This window comes from Pectinophora gossypiella, chromosome 2 (genome assembly GCF_024362695.1).
Source record: "Pectinophora gossypiella chromosome 2, ilPecGoss1.1, whole genome shotgun sequence".
NCBI lineage: Eukaryota > Metazoa > Arthropoda > Insecta > Lepidoptera > Gelechiidae > Pectinophora > Pectinophora gossypiella.
Window position 1 is genome coordinate 2,815,730 of NC_065405.1, and position 12,297 is coordinate 2,828,026.

Consider the following 12,297-nt stretch of genomic DNA (forward strand, 5'->3'; position numbering starts at 1 on the left):
CATAGTATTAAAAAATAAGTAGCCTATATTTTAACCACCAACCAACTAGGTAGGTATGTATGTATTTAGAAAAATATAGGTATTGCATTGTAGCTAGAGGAGCTTGGTGGCGCAGCGGTAATCGCGTTCGGTCTGCGATTGTTGAAGTTAAGCAACTTTCGCAAAGGTCGGTCATAGGATGGGTGACCACAAAAATAAAAAGTTTTCATCTCGAGCTCCTCCGTGCTTCGGAAGGCACGTTAAGCCGTTGGTCCCGGCTGCATTAGCAGTCGTTAATAACTACCAATTCGCACTGGGCCCGCGTGGTGGTTTAAGGCCCGATCTCCCTATCCATCCATCCATAGGGAAGGCCCGTGCCCCAGTAGTGGCGACGTTAATGGGCTGGTGATGATTGTAGCTGTATTTAATTAAGTATGTAAATGAACACGAGGGTGGACACCGGCGTTTACCAACAATAAGTACCTTATAACAAATTCCTGAAATAACCACACGAAAGCTACAAATAGAACCTTATTAACCCTCCACCAACCCTGTCACGTACCTTAGTCCCTAGGTATCAGATATCCTCAATCCTGCGAGCTCTATAAACCGCTCATAACCGCATTAAACCGGTGCATTCCAGATTTATCCGGATTTAGCTAGCTCGTTATTAGGTCTTTGACGGGTTATCGGGTTATCGGCTTACAGTTATGGGCTCTGGGTGTCGTCGGCAGAGACAAACGGCAGGCCTGATTATCCAGTTGCATCCACTCAGTTGAATTATGCAAGTATCTGGTGATAATAGGCTGGGCGGTATTTGATGTCATAGGATTTATCGTTAGTTATGAATGTAGACGATTTAGTACTTACCTACTACTTTCCATACGCAATTATAATAGTACAGGTCTACCAGAATCTGATGGCATAAAAAAGTAAAAAAAAATATTGATTTTCCTATGGTAATGTTAAACTGTCTCCTGTCAAGTCAAAGTACATGTTTTGTCAACAATACTGAGATTCTCCAAAGATTCCTTGAAAATATTCTAAATTTCGTAAGAATATCCAAAAAACTACTTCGATCACAAGCAAGAAAGATTGCTTACATTGTTTATTGTAAAATAAAAAGTATCAAGACGTTTTCATCCAATTACCCGAGTGTTGCTTACTATAGAAATTTTATTTCCCCATTTGCCATCAGACACCTATACCTACGTAAAAAGATATTGCCCTGCTCATGGATATGCAAGTTTAAATACTGTATTATATGATCAGATTACATTAAATAATAATAAAATAATGAATAGTCTGTAAAAAAATGGAACATAGAATAAGAAGGGAGATTGTTCTTTATTTTTTTTAATTCTGCTTATTTTTTACAATAATTTTTCCAATACCTTGACACCGTTCGTACCAAAAAAGAATATATCCACGCATAGACAATACCTTATTTGAAAAAAATACTTCCTTCCGGCCCATTCATCAACGACTCTAAATTGGTAACTTGACAGTTTTCGGATAAGTCTTTTAAAAATAACAAACGCTTCTTATTTCATACCTCTTAGAATATTTTATATTCTCGAAAAAGCTTTATACAGGTAATAGAAATAAACATTTTTTATAAAAAAACGGTTGGTCACGTGACATTTTGCCCAGTGACATCGCATTTCAATAAAGAATCTGTCAGACTACTCGTCACTTGAAGTGACTTGAAACCTGACACATTTTTTTGTTTTGTGAAATGTGACGTCACACGAAGCTCAGTCATGGCCGTCCCTGTTTCGGGTCTTGTATTGCGTGGTTTTTTCACAACTGAATGTGATTTTTCAAAAAGGTGCTTACGTGGTTTTTTCTAAGGCGACGTTATATTACATAAAGGTACATTCATGAGCATCAAATCCTGTAATCTTATCCCTCCCCGCTTCCCACCACGTTCACAGTTCCCATATTCACCTAACTACTTTCCCTTTGTAGACGTAAGTGCTTTCAGCGACTGGTTTAAATCTCCGAGCCGCAATAAAGTAGTACATAACGTACAGTACTACACCAGAGAGGATTACTGAAAGCTGCCTTTGATCGTTTATTATAAACGACCTGCGTGGTGCAGTGGTTGCGCGTTGGGCTCACGATCCGTAGGTCCCGGGTTCGAATCCCAATGAGGACATAAACTCAACAATACTTTGTCATCCCTAGTTTCGTTAGGACATTGCAGGCTGATCCGAATGTCCGAAAGTAAGATAATCGGAGGGCACGTTAAGGAGTAAGTCTCGGCTGCTAATTACTTAGTCGTTACATGAGCCATGTCAGGGGCCTTAGGCGGAATATATCATACAGTTTGGTTGGTCAGCAATTATCATTTGGTCTACATTTTTAATTATTTAAATTATAACACGCAAATAATAATAGAATAAAATTTAAAATCAAATTTCCTCTCGGAAAGTTTCATGTCTTTTTTATAATTATTTTCAGTACCGTATTTTTCAGGAAAATTCCGCTTGATATTAACTCAGAATCATGGTTTGAATCACCCATCAAAATTTCCGTTACGATGTCACTAACACCCTGTACGTACGGTCACGAGCATTAATATGTATACACTTTGGTACCATGTCACATTAACTTTTTTGACAAATTGAACTGTAAGTCTCACTAAATGTCAAATATGTTAGTGCGACAGAGTCCTAAAGTGGGTACATTATATTGCTCATGACTGTACGTGTACGTATAAGTTACTTTTACACAAAACAAAATGTGAGTCGCCCGGACAAGGACTTGAACCCTTGGATTAAAAGTCCAATGCTCTACCGACTGAGCTATCCGGGCTCGTATACGCATGACAAAAAACAAACAACCTCGTACGAACTCACAAACAAACGATTAGCTGAGAATTCGTAATAACCTACTTTGCAAAACACTTGTGCTCATAAATAATTTTATTGATAAGCGGTTACTAAATAATGTAGGTATGTAGCTAAATTACTAAGAGGAGAAACTAAGGACATTATGAAGATGAAAAAAATCTTAGGGAGTAATTTTTATTAAATGGTTATATTTGTTATCATTTATAACAAAGGCGATGCATTAAATTTAAGAAATAAGTAGGCAATGTTACCATTTATAAAACCTGCTAAAGCAGAGTAGATACAATGCGTGTTTAGATACATCAGCGGGCTTAGCACCATAAGCACGCGACTCTTTCTCGCCGCGACATAGATCATCTGTCTCTTTCTGTGCAGTACTGTGAGAGAGTGACGGGTGATGTATGTCGAGGCGAAAAAGAGTAGCGCGCTTAGCTTACGGTGCTAAGCCCGCAGAAACTATCAGGTTCATTTACCGATGACACCATGCCTCTTAATTGTATCATATTTTGACACCATGTCTGTACTTCCGGGTCTGCATGACAACCGCGCCGCTCGCGGCGCTTATTACATTGAGCGCTTCGACCAATAGCCGTTTGACGTCCATCTAAGTATATAGCATTCGTATCGTTTATTGGTCATACCCGGCTGGAATGCGTGTTATTGATACCTCAAACCACACGAGAGAAGATTACTTGTATTATAGACTACAAATACAAGATGTTAGAAAATACACTCAGTCTGTCTTCGACTTTGTCTGCGACACGTCTAGGATGATAAGGGAAGAAAATACCCCAAGATTTCATACAAAATTTCATTCTTACCATGTCTCGCTTAACGCGTAAAGCTGCTGTTTGACCAATCACAGCGTTCGAGAAAGCGAAAAACGAAGACGCTCTGTCACTCTCTCTCACGGTGATTGGTCGATTACTGCACATCTCCGCACAGCTCCGTGTCAGTGGAACCCCGGCCCAAGTGTGAGCGAGACAGCCTTCGCGCGCTCCCCTTTACTCCTTAGTGGCTTACGGCCATATATAAGACCCAGAGGGGGTGAGGTAGGCGATATGGATTGGTGCAGGGCGGAGAATTACCGTTCTTTTATTTCTTCTATGCTTAAGTGGAACAGGAAAGTAGGTAGGTAAATTAATTAGTATTATATCCGGCACGTTTTTCATGAAATCCATTTGAACAGCTGCGTGCACTGGAGACAACACCCCGGATGCTGTAACGCCCACGACCGACTTATTATCTACCTTAACTATAAAAGAGCAAAGGTTAATTTATAAAAATTTCCTTTGACAGTATTTTAAGTTTTTGATGAATCAAATCTTCAGTTTTAAAAGTTGCAAGTTTGCAATCTAAAAGTATATAATATTTTTTCCTTTTGCCCATTTAAGGGACAGGCTAAGATCGTAAGTCTATGCTGCCTAGTCTTCAGTACATTTTCTTTGCTAAAATACTTTTTTAATTCGGGTGTTTTTTGGTGACATAACGTAGTACGCAGATAAAAAATATTATACAGACTTCTTTTTTCGAATTTCATAATCAAAAAATAAAATAACATAATATACTTTTTGTCAAGTGTTGCCAAAGAGAATATAAATCACTATCTTTACGTGTTGACGTATTTTCCCGTAGTTAAATAGAAAAAATCCGCAAATATATCACTACGAAAATTATATTTCCAAAAAAAAAGGAAAAGCAAACAGCCTCTCCACTATCAAAGTACTTAATTATGTTAAAATATGAAATTTGAAGATAACACTTCTTCACTACGATACAAAATATATTGCCGCCCGAACAGGGACTTGAACCCTGGACCCTTGGATTAAAAGTCCAATGCTCTACCGACTGAGCTATCCGGGCTCATACGTCCACAGCTAAAATCAACAAACATATGTTTAAGAAAATATGATCTGAGAACGGTTATACAATCAATTGAATTACTAATAAAAAAAAACGTGAAAATGCTTTTAAATGACATTTTATATAAGAGATTAAAAAGTTAGTCAGTACCATAGTGTTGTCAAAATAAATACTTTACCTACTCATTATGACACATCTTGGTTTCCCGAGGACTTTTTGGCGGGAACGGAAACGGGACGGTTGCTTTCTTCATTGAATAATTTAAATAATTACTGCGAAGTGGTGTTTTGTGGGTAATGATCGCATTAAGTTAGTCTGAAAACATTCGCGATAATGTTATTATATCGGAATATTCAATAAACAAAGTGTACCTATCTATTTTCGCTTCGTGCCAACAAGCCGCTTCATAACTCGAAAGTTTATGCGGACTTTTGAGTTAATTCGTTTGGGGTTCGGAGTAGGAGTCTCCTCCGAGGGTGGGGGCTTAAGTTTCATCATTCATCGTCATCACCTTTCATCATTTCATTAATCATCTTCAAGAAAAAAAATACATAAGACATGCCTTTATGGGCACTATTTAAGTTTGCCTTGCCCTTCGGGGAAACCATAACAACAAAAAAATCATTATGACACTTGCGTTTAAAAAGAAAACGCCCGGACAGGGACTTGAACCCTGGACCCTTGGATTAAAAGTCCAATGCTCTACCGACTGAGCTATCCGGGCTCACACATACACAGCCATAATACTGAAACATATAATATATATTATTAATATAAGAGTCACTGAACCTTCTCAACACTTGATACTATAATTGCCAATAAATCAATAATATAAGAAGATAGAAATAAAATTGTACAAATAGGTATTTCAATTGTTTAAAAGCAATTTCGAACTGTTAGAAGAAATGTCATAAGAGGTCTTAAGATTTGGAACTACACATACATACATACATAAACTCACGCCCGTAATCCCAAATGGGGTGAGCAGAGCCACAAGTAATCAAAGAATCAAAGACAACTTGCAGCCACTGTTGATACGAAGTCCTAAGATGGATATGATGAACCTTATGGTGATAAGGGATCAGCCTATCGCCCATAACATTAGTCCATTATGTTAGAGGACGCAATCCCTCTGTCGGTTTTTACGACATGCCCGGGAAGACAAGCAGCTGAACGTGTTCTATGTTTTTTATTTGCTCCCAGAACAGCATAGAAGCAATTGATTTGGAACTAAGAAATTTAAAAAAGCTGACGATCGCCGTTGTAATAATTACTTATAAAGTTTTAATGGGGTTAATTACATACATAAGATCGCGCCTATTTCCCGTTGGGATCATCATCATCAGTCCATTAACGTCCCCACTGCTGGGGCACGGGCCTTCCCTATGGATGGATAGGGAGATCGGGCCTTAAACCATCACGCGGGCCCAGTGCGGATTGATGGTTATTAACGACTGCTAATGCAGCCGGGACCAACGGCTTAACGTGCCTTCCGAAGCACGGAGGAGCTCGAGATGAAAACTTTTTTTTTTTGTGGTCACCCATCCTATGACCGGCTTTTGCGAAAGTTGCTTAACTTCAACAATCGAAGACCGAGCACGTTTACCGCTGCGCCACCGAGCTCCTGGCGGGGTAGTCACTAATAATCTCTGATGGACCCGGAGATTGTTGGAGTGGCGCCCACGAGCATTCATAAGACCGAGAGGAAGACCACCAATGAGACGGAAGGAAGACATCGTACGGCACGCAAGATATGGCCCAAGATCGTCGGAAGTGGAAAAACATGGAAGAGGCCTCGTCCAAAATTGGATATGAATTTAGGCTGATATAGATAGATATAGACCATAGATGCGCGTCAAACATAACAGATCTCATTGTAACCATAACCCTTAGCTACAATGAACGTATCCCATACAACCAATTGTAAGAATTTATAGCCTTTCTGTCCGCAATTATTGAAGGTAAAAAATATATATATAATTTCATAATTTCCAGCCGTGACAGAAAGCCCCTAAAGAGGTGATATGTGAGCTTGGGATAAAAAAAAACATTTTTAGACAAAAGTTAAGCCGCCCGGACAGGGACTTGAACCCTGGACCCTTGGATTAAAAGTCCAATGCTCTACCGACTGAGCTTTCCAGGGCTTATACTGAAGAAATCTAAATTCGCTGGCAATACTCATCGTAGTCAATTTCATTGCAGTTGATTAAATAATGAGTAAAATAATAATTAAAACCAGTTGTATAAATAATATAAGTAATTCTAGTCAATTAATAAAGTAAAATAAACAATGATAAATTTAATTATAAATACCTACCTAGATAAGTTTTATTACATATTTAGGTACGTACTTATTTGACAAACTATTTAAGTAGATGATTGTTATGTTATGTTAAACAAAAGAAAGTGAATTAGTCAAATTAAAGATTAACCGTGGCACGAAACAATTCCAAATTTGAATTCTAAAATTTCATTATTTTTTTTCTTTGCACGGCGTCATGCGACTTCGTCATTCGCACAAATTGATTGGTAATTTTAGTTCAAGAATTAAAAAGTATTTAACCCCCGAGACGATTTTTCTCGATTCTATTTCCCTCGTTTTCTTTTGATTATTGGTAATTTGACGCTTTGGTTCATTGATGTACAATTTATGTTACTTACACTCATTGATTTGGTTTGACTGGGTTTGACTTCTTTTTCCATTTATCCCGTATGGGGAAAGGCAAGCGACTAGTCTATACAGCCTAATCTGTTTTTATTTGACATAAATAGATTTATAAGAGGCCGAAAGTGTGTCTGAAGTTATCTTTCCAATTTCTATATCCTTAGCGTAAGTGCGGACCCCAGTCTTTATGGTAAGCTCGTTGACAAGAAGTTCAGTTGTAATATCAAAAAGAAATTAACTGTTTTCGTATTCATACTTTTTAATTAAAAATCAACTCAGTACCTTGTTAATTTAGTATGCTATCTACTTGTACCGTTAAGTTGTAGTCAAGCACATTGATTAGACGGTGAGCTGCAAACTCGAACACGAGCGAGTGCGAGTAGCTTGCTCAAGTTTGTTCAAACACGACAAGTTTCAAGTTAAGTTGCTAACTCGCTACATAACTGTCAACAATGCTATTCCGTTTCGTAATCGCATCGTTCAGAATTTAAACAATTGAAAAAATAAAGTTTAGTGACGTAGTTTCTTGAGTACAAAAGGCCAGAGTTCCACTCGTATATTTTAGGTTTCTATATGATGTCTATAAATAAAGAATATAATTAATTACATAACCTAAACATTCAACCTAAAATTGTATTCAGCTTTCTCTTTTAGAAATACCCGTTTAGATAATAAATAAATATCTTACATATTTTGTGACCCAACCTAAGCCGTACTTAACTTACACAATAAAAAAGCGAGCGAGTTAGTTAAATCGATAACCAATTTCTCGTATGCTTATCCCATAGCTATTCAGATATAAACTAGGCATTGTAGTGAATCGCACAATGGGGCCTATGCTCGGTAAATCTTCTCTCGATGTCAACTGCAAGCGCAGTGGCTTGTGCCGGTTGTGCCTCTAAAGGTTTTATGCCGGCCTGGTATGGCGCGCATAGAAAACGCGATTTGTATTGCGTTTCGCGCAAATGGAATCCAAACGGAGCTGTATTTTAACTTCGAATGAAAAAAATGCAAAAGAACTAAGCCTGTTCTGCCAGGTTCTACATGGCCTTTTTCTGCAAAAGCTTTTGTTTGTTTGTGATTTACCTGATAATACCGTTAGCGAAAAAATGTGTGGATGCGTGTGGTAGAATATTGAATCCTTTGTCTTCTAAAATAAATTACTTTACGTATAGTTGTATGTCATTTTTGGAAGTTATAAAGAATTCCATAAGGTCCCAGATACCTTTTAAAATCAGAATTCTAATGTATAACTACTTATTGGCCCCGATTCCAGCTCACACCATCTAATTTTACCTATTTTAAGTTATACTCGTCATTTTCTTGTCCGCCGAAAAGGAAAGGGACGGATGATTGTCAACAAGTTAATTTTGTTTGTTGACATGCTGTCTACTTAACTCTGCCGGATTATTGACCCATGTAAAATTTTTAGACGGTTGTTTTAGATTTCTGCTTAAAATTGACGTGTGTTCCATAAATTTTATTCCCTTTCTTTTTCAGCGGATAAGAAAATGACAGGTATACATTAAAATAAAATTAGATGGCGTCTGCAGGAATTAGCACCATTATGTTCGGAAATTATTTATTTTTTCTACTCCTCTACTTTAATCTGGCATTTAAATAACCAAAAAGTCTAATATAAGTACATACATAATTAAACTCTTTGAAAAAGTGTACGCTCTATGGCCTATAAAAGCATTGTTTACAAAGTGTAACTGTACTATAATGTCGCCAAAAAAGCATTGTTGTTGTTTTTTTTTTTTTTTGACCTGGAAACTGGCACCTTTACTTTGTTTGGTGCCATAGATATACTATAAAAAAAAAGTATACATTTGCCGCCATTTTCCCGCGCGTTGGAAAATAAATTGGAAATTTTTTGTGTTTCGTTTAAAATTACGTCGTCATAGAAAAAGTATTGTATGCAACGTTGTATAACTAGGTCAAAAAATGCTCGTGGCGTCTCTTATTGCGATGTTCACCAAGGCTCACATCGCAACTCACGCCACTCGCATTTTTTGACCCTTCTTATACAACTGTTGCATAAAATACTATAACAGTTTACATACAACAAGATAATTAAACGAACACAAGACATAATAAAAGGGAAATCAGTGTCTTACGTGGATAACGACGTGGAAAGCTATTATCCTTAATTATATACGGTCTACCTATACGAAATTCTTTCCAAAATACTCTCGCTTGAACGCCGCCAATCCAACAGGAATTCGTAGACGATTCGCGGCCATTGTGCAAAAGTGCGCGTATCTAGGTAAGCCTATCGCAGAACGTGCGACAAGGTTTCGCACTTCCCGGATGATTAATACGGAGCTCGGAATTGGAGAAATAACCCACTTACCCCGGATTGGGAGGAAAAATGCACTTGTTTAAACATCCATCTATCAACATAAGAAGTTGATAGATGAGCACAATGATATTACACTATCTATCTATACTCTACGCAATAGATGCTCGATATTGAGCGCTCAATTGCACAGAGTCAAGGAGAGTGGAAGAGTCAAGGGGAGGCCTTTGCCCAGCAGTGCCTTGCATCAAGTGGACTAGGTATGAAAACTCGAAAATGACGAATGAATGCGATTGCCGATAAATAGGATTCGCCCTAATGTACCACCTGATTGGGATGGCGGGCAGATATAAATCCGAATATCGTCCACCTTATTTTGTAAACTAACTTAGTATGTAAGTTTTTGTTACTAACCCTATGGATGTTATGTTGTCCGAATAAATATTTTTTGAATTTGAATAAATGAATAACCCGCTCTCGTAAAAATCACGTCATGTAAGTCGACATTGACAATTAAACAATAGTCACCTAGCTATTCTTCGCCGCCATTTGTTTTTTTTTTGGACGTGACTTATTGTAGATTTGCCGCAGATGGCATTAACTACTTGGCCGGACAAATGGGGAGCGCTGAAGGCTCTCATCCGGTACAACGTTTAAGACAACAGGCCTGAGGGTGCCCAGTTGGGCGCTCGGCTCTGGGCGTCGTCTGAGAGGAAAAATATTTGAAAGAATTAATCGACCCTAATGGATCGATAGCGATAAGCGCTGATTGAGGAAAAACGTCGACCACGCCGGCGGGGTCGGTATCGGAGGCCGCCATTTGTATAGATCGTCAATCGTTAGTAAAACAATTCTTTTTGGCTGTAGTATTCAAACTCATTCTATGAACATATCATTTTCATACTATAAAACAAAAAGTGGAAAAAGAAAATCTTTCACAATATCTACATCATTGGATGATCGGTATATTCTTTGGTCGTAATGTGATAATTTGATGCTATTCATGCAGCAAATTTGCGGCTGCGGCGATACAGACATGCCCTAATAGCCTGAAAACACGAGAGACAATGTGATCGATACTCTAGTGCAGTGTTAAACCGTTCGCTTTATAATTACTCGCAAGAAAATTGTGCAAGCTAGAAAAATTGTAAGAAATGAGACTTTATTGCGATCGACACCCAGGGCGACCACAGGCACCCTGCCCTGGTCTCCGCCAGTAGGTAACCGTTATCACCCATTTCATTTATTTTTGTAATTATCTCATGTCAGTTTAGGTATATAAACTCTTAGATAACATTTGTTCTAGGTACTTTATGGTATGTTTTGTCAAGAACCTTAGTTCAAATCTTTTGTCTATGCGCGGCCACTATTATTGAGTGATTTGTTCTCTGTGGTGTTGTGTATCGGATGCGTGTGCGCGGAAAAATAAATTCAGTGTCTTACAGATTGGATTTTTTATCAAGAACCCAAAACAAGTAAACTTTTTTATGCAAATATCAGTTTTATGTGTTCCGTGCTTCTATATTTTCATTTTATCAAGATACCATACTTAAAACATTAGCAACAAGCCTGTATCGCTGAAGAGGTAGGTAGGGGTGTATAGTATATACACCGACTCCTCGCCAGCTGTGTTTAAGTCCCATAAAACATATAAACATTCAATATGTCCCACTGCTGGTCACAGGCCTCCGTCCTATCAACCGCAGGGGATATGGAGCCACTACAGGTGGAGATGTTTGAGTCAGTAGCCCTGACCAACTGTTTAATATCGTTATATTAAAAAAAATGCCGAAATAAAAATGTAATAGTCATTTTAAGATAGTGCGCGCACACCAATAACCTCAATCAGTTAGTAGTAAACATAAAGCGAACCTAAAATGAAATTCTCTTCAGTCTACCTCATCGCGTCCAAGCCGTGTCCGGAGACGGCGACTCCTAAATGTCTATCCCAGGTCGTTGTTATGATAGGCTCTAATGTGGCTAGCAAAACCGAACTCGATTTGAAGGTTCGGCCACATGGTACACAGAATAACTGACCAGCAGAATTAAACGTATAGTTGTAGGAGGGCTTCTGTCGAGTCTTCCGCATTTGGCCGTACCCACTTCACGAAGTAGGCAGCGTATCATCAAAATCCTATAAATGTTTTCTAAGTTGCCTTATCTAAGTATGTCACAAGAGATTCTCTCAGAGATACTTCGTCACTCGTACGCTACCGAACACTGTTGACCTAAAACCCTATTTTCCCGTTCGCAAATAGGCTAGTTTCCAACTAGTCAAATCAGTTACTTTTTCACTAAACGTCAAATTACTACCCATGGAATTTGCATGAAAACGCACACTGTGACGTCATAGACAAACGTGATCAAATGTCTGACTTATTATTACGTGTTTATTGATTAAAATTCATAAATGAGTTAAATAGAAAAAACAAAATGTTTTTCGTTAGTTATAGATGCCTTTATTAAGTATTTTTTATTTCATAATTTATATTGAACCTAGTACAGTCATGAGCAATATCATGTACCCACTTAAGAACCCTGACGCACTATCATATTTGACATTTAGTGAGACTTACGGTGTAATTTGTCAAAAAAGTTAATGTGACATGGTATCCGTACCGTACACGACC

At 38.0% G+C, this 12,297-nt stretch overlaps 4 non-coding genes across 4 annotated transcripts; all 4 read right to left on the reverse strand.

Moving 5' to 3' along the window:
- Positions 1-2,733: 2,733 nt before the first annotated feature.
- On the reverse strand, positions 2,734-2,799 carry Trnak-uuu (transfer RNA lysine (anticodon UUU)). Its single transcript has one exon. It is a non-coding gene; the product is annotated as a tRNA-Lys (tRNA).
- A 1,828-nt stretch (positions 2,800-4,627) lies between these two features.
- On the reverse strand, positions 4,628-4,700 carry Trnak-uuu (transfer RNA lysine (anticodon UUU)). Its single transcript has one exon. It is a non-coding gene; the product is annotated as a tRNA-Lys (tRNA).
- Positions 4,701-5,351: 651 nt separating this feature from the next.
- Positions 5,352-5,424, reverse strand: Trnak-uuu (transfer RNA lysine (anticodon UUU)). The gene has a single exon. It is a non-coding gene; the product is annotated as a tRNA-Lys (tRNA).
- Positions 5,425-6,770: 1,346 nt separating this feature from the next.
- On the reverse strand, positions 6,771-6,844 carry Trnak-uuu (transfer RNA lysine (anticodon UUU)). Its single transcript has one exon. It is a non-coding gene; the product is annotated as a tRNA-Lys (tRNA).
- Between the last annotated feature and the right edge of the window lie 5,453 nt (positions 6,845-12,297).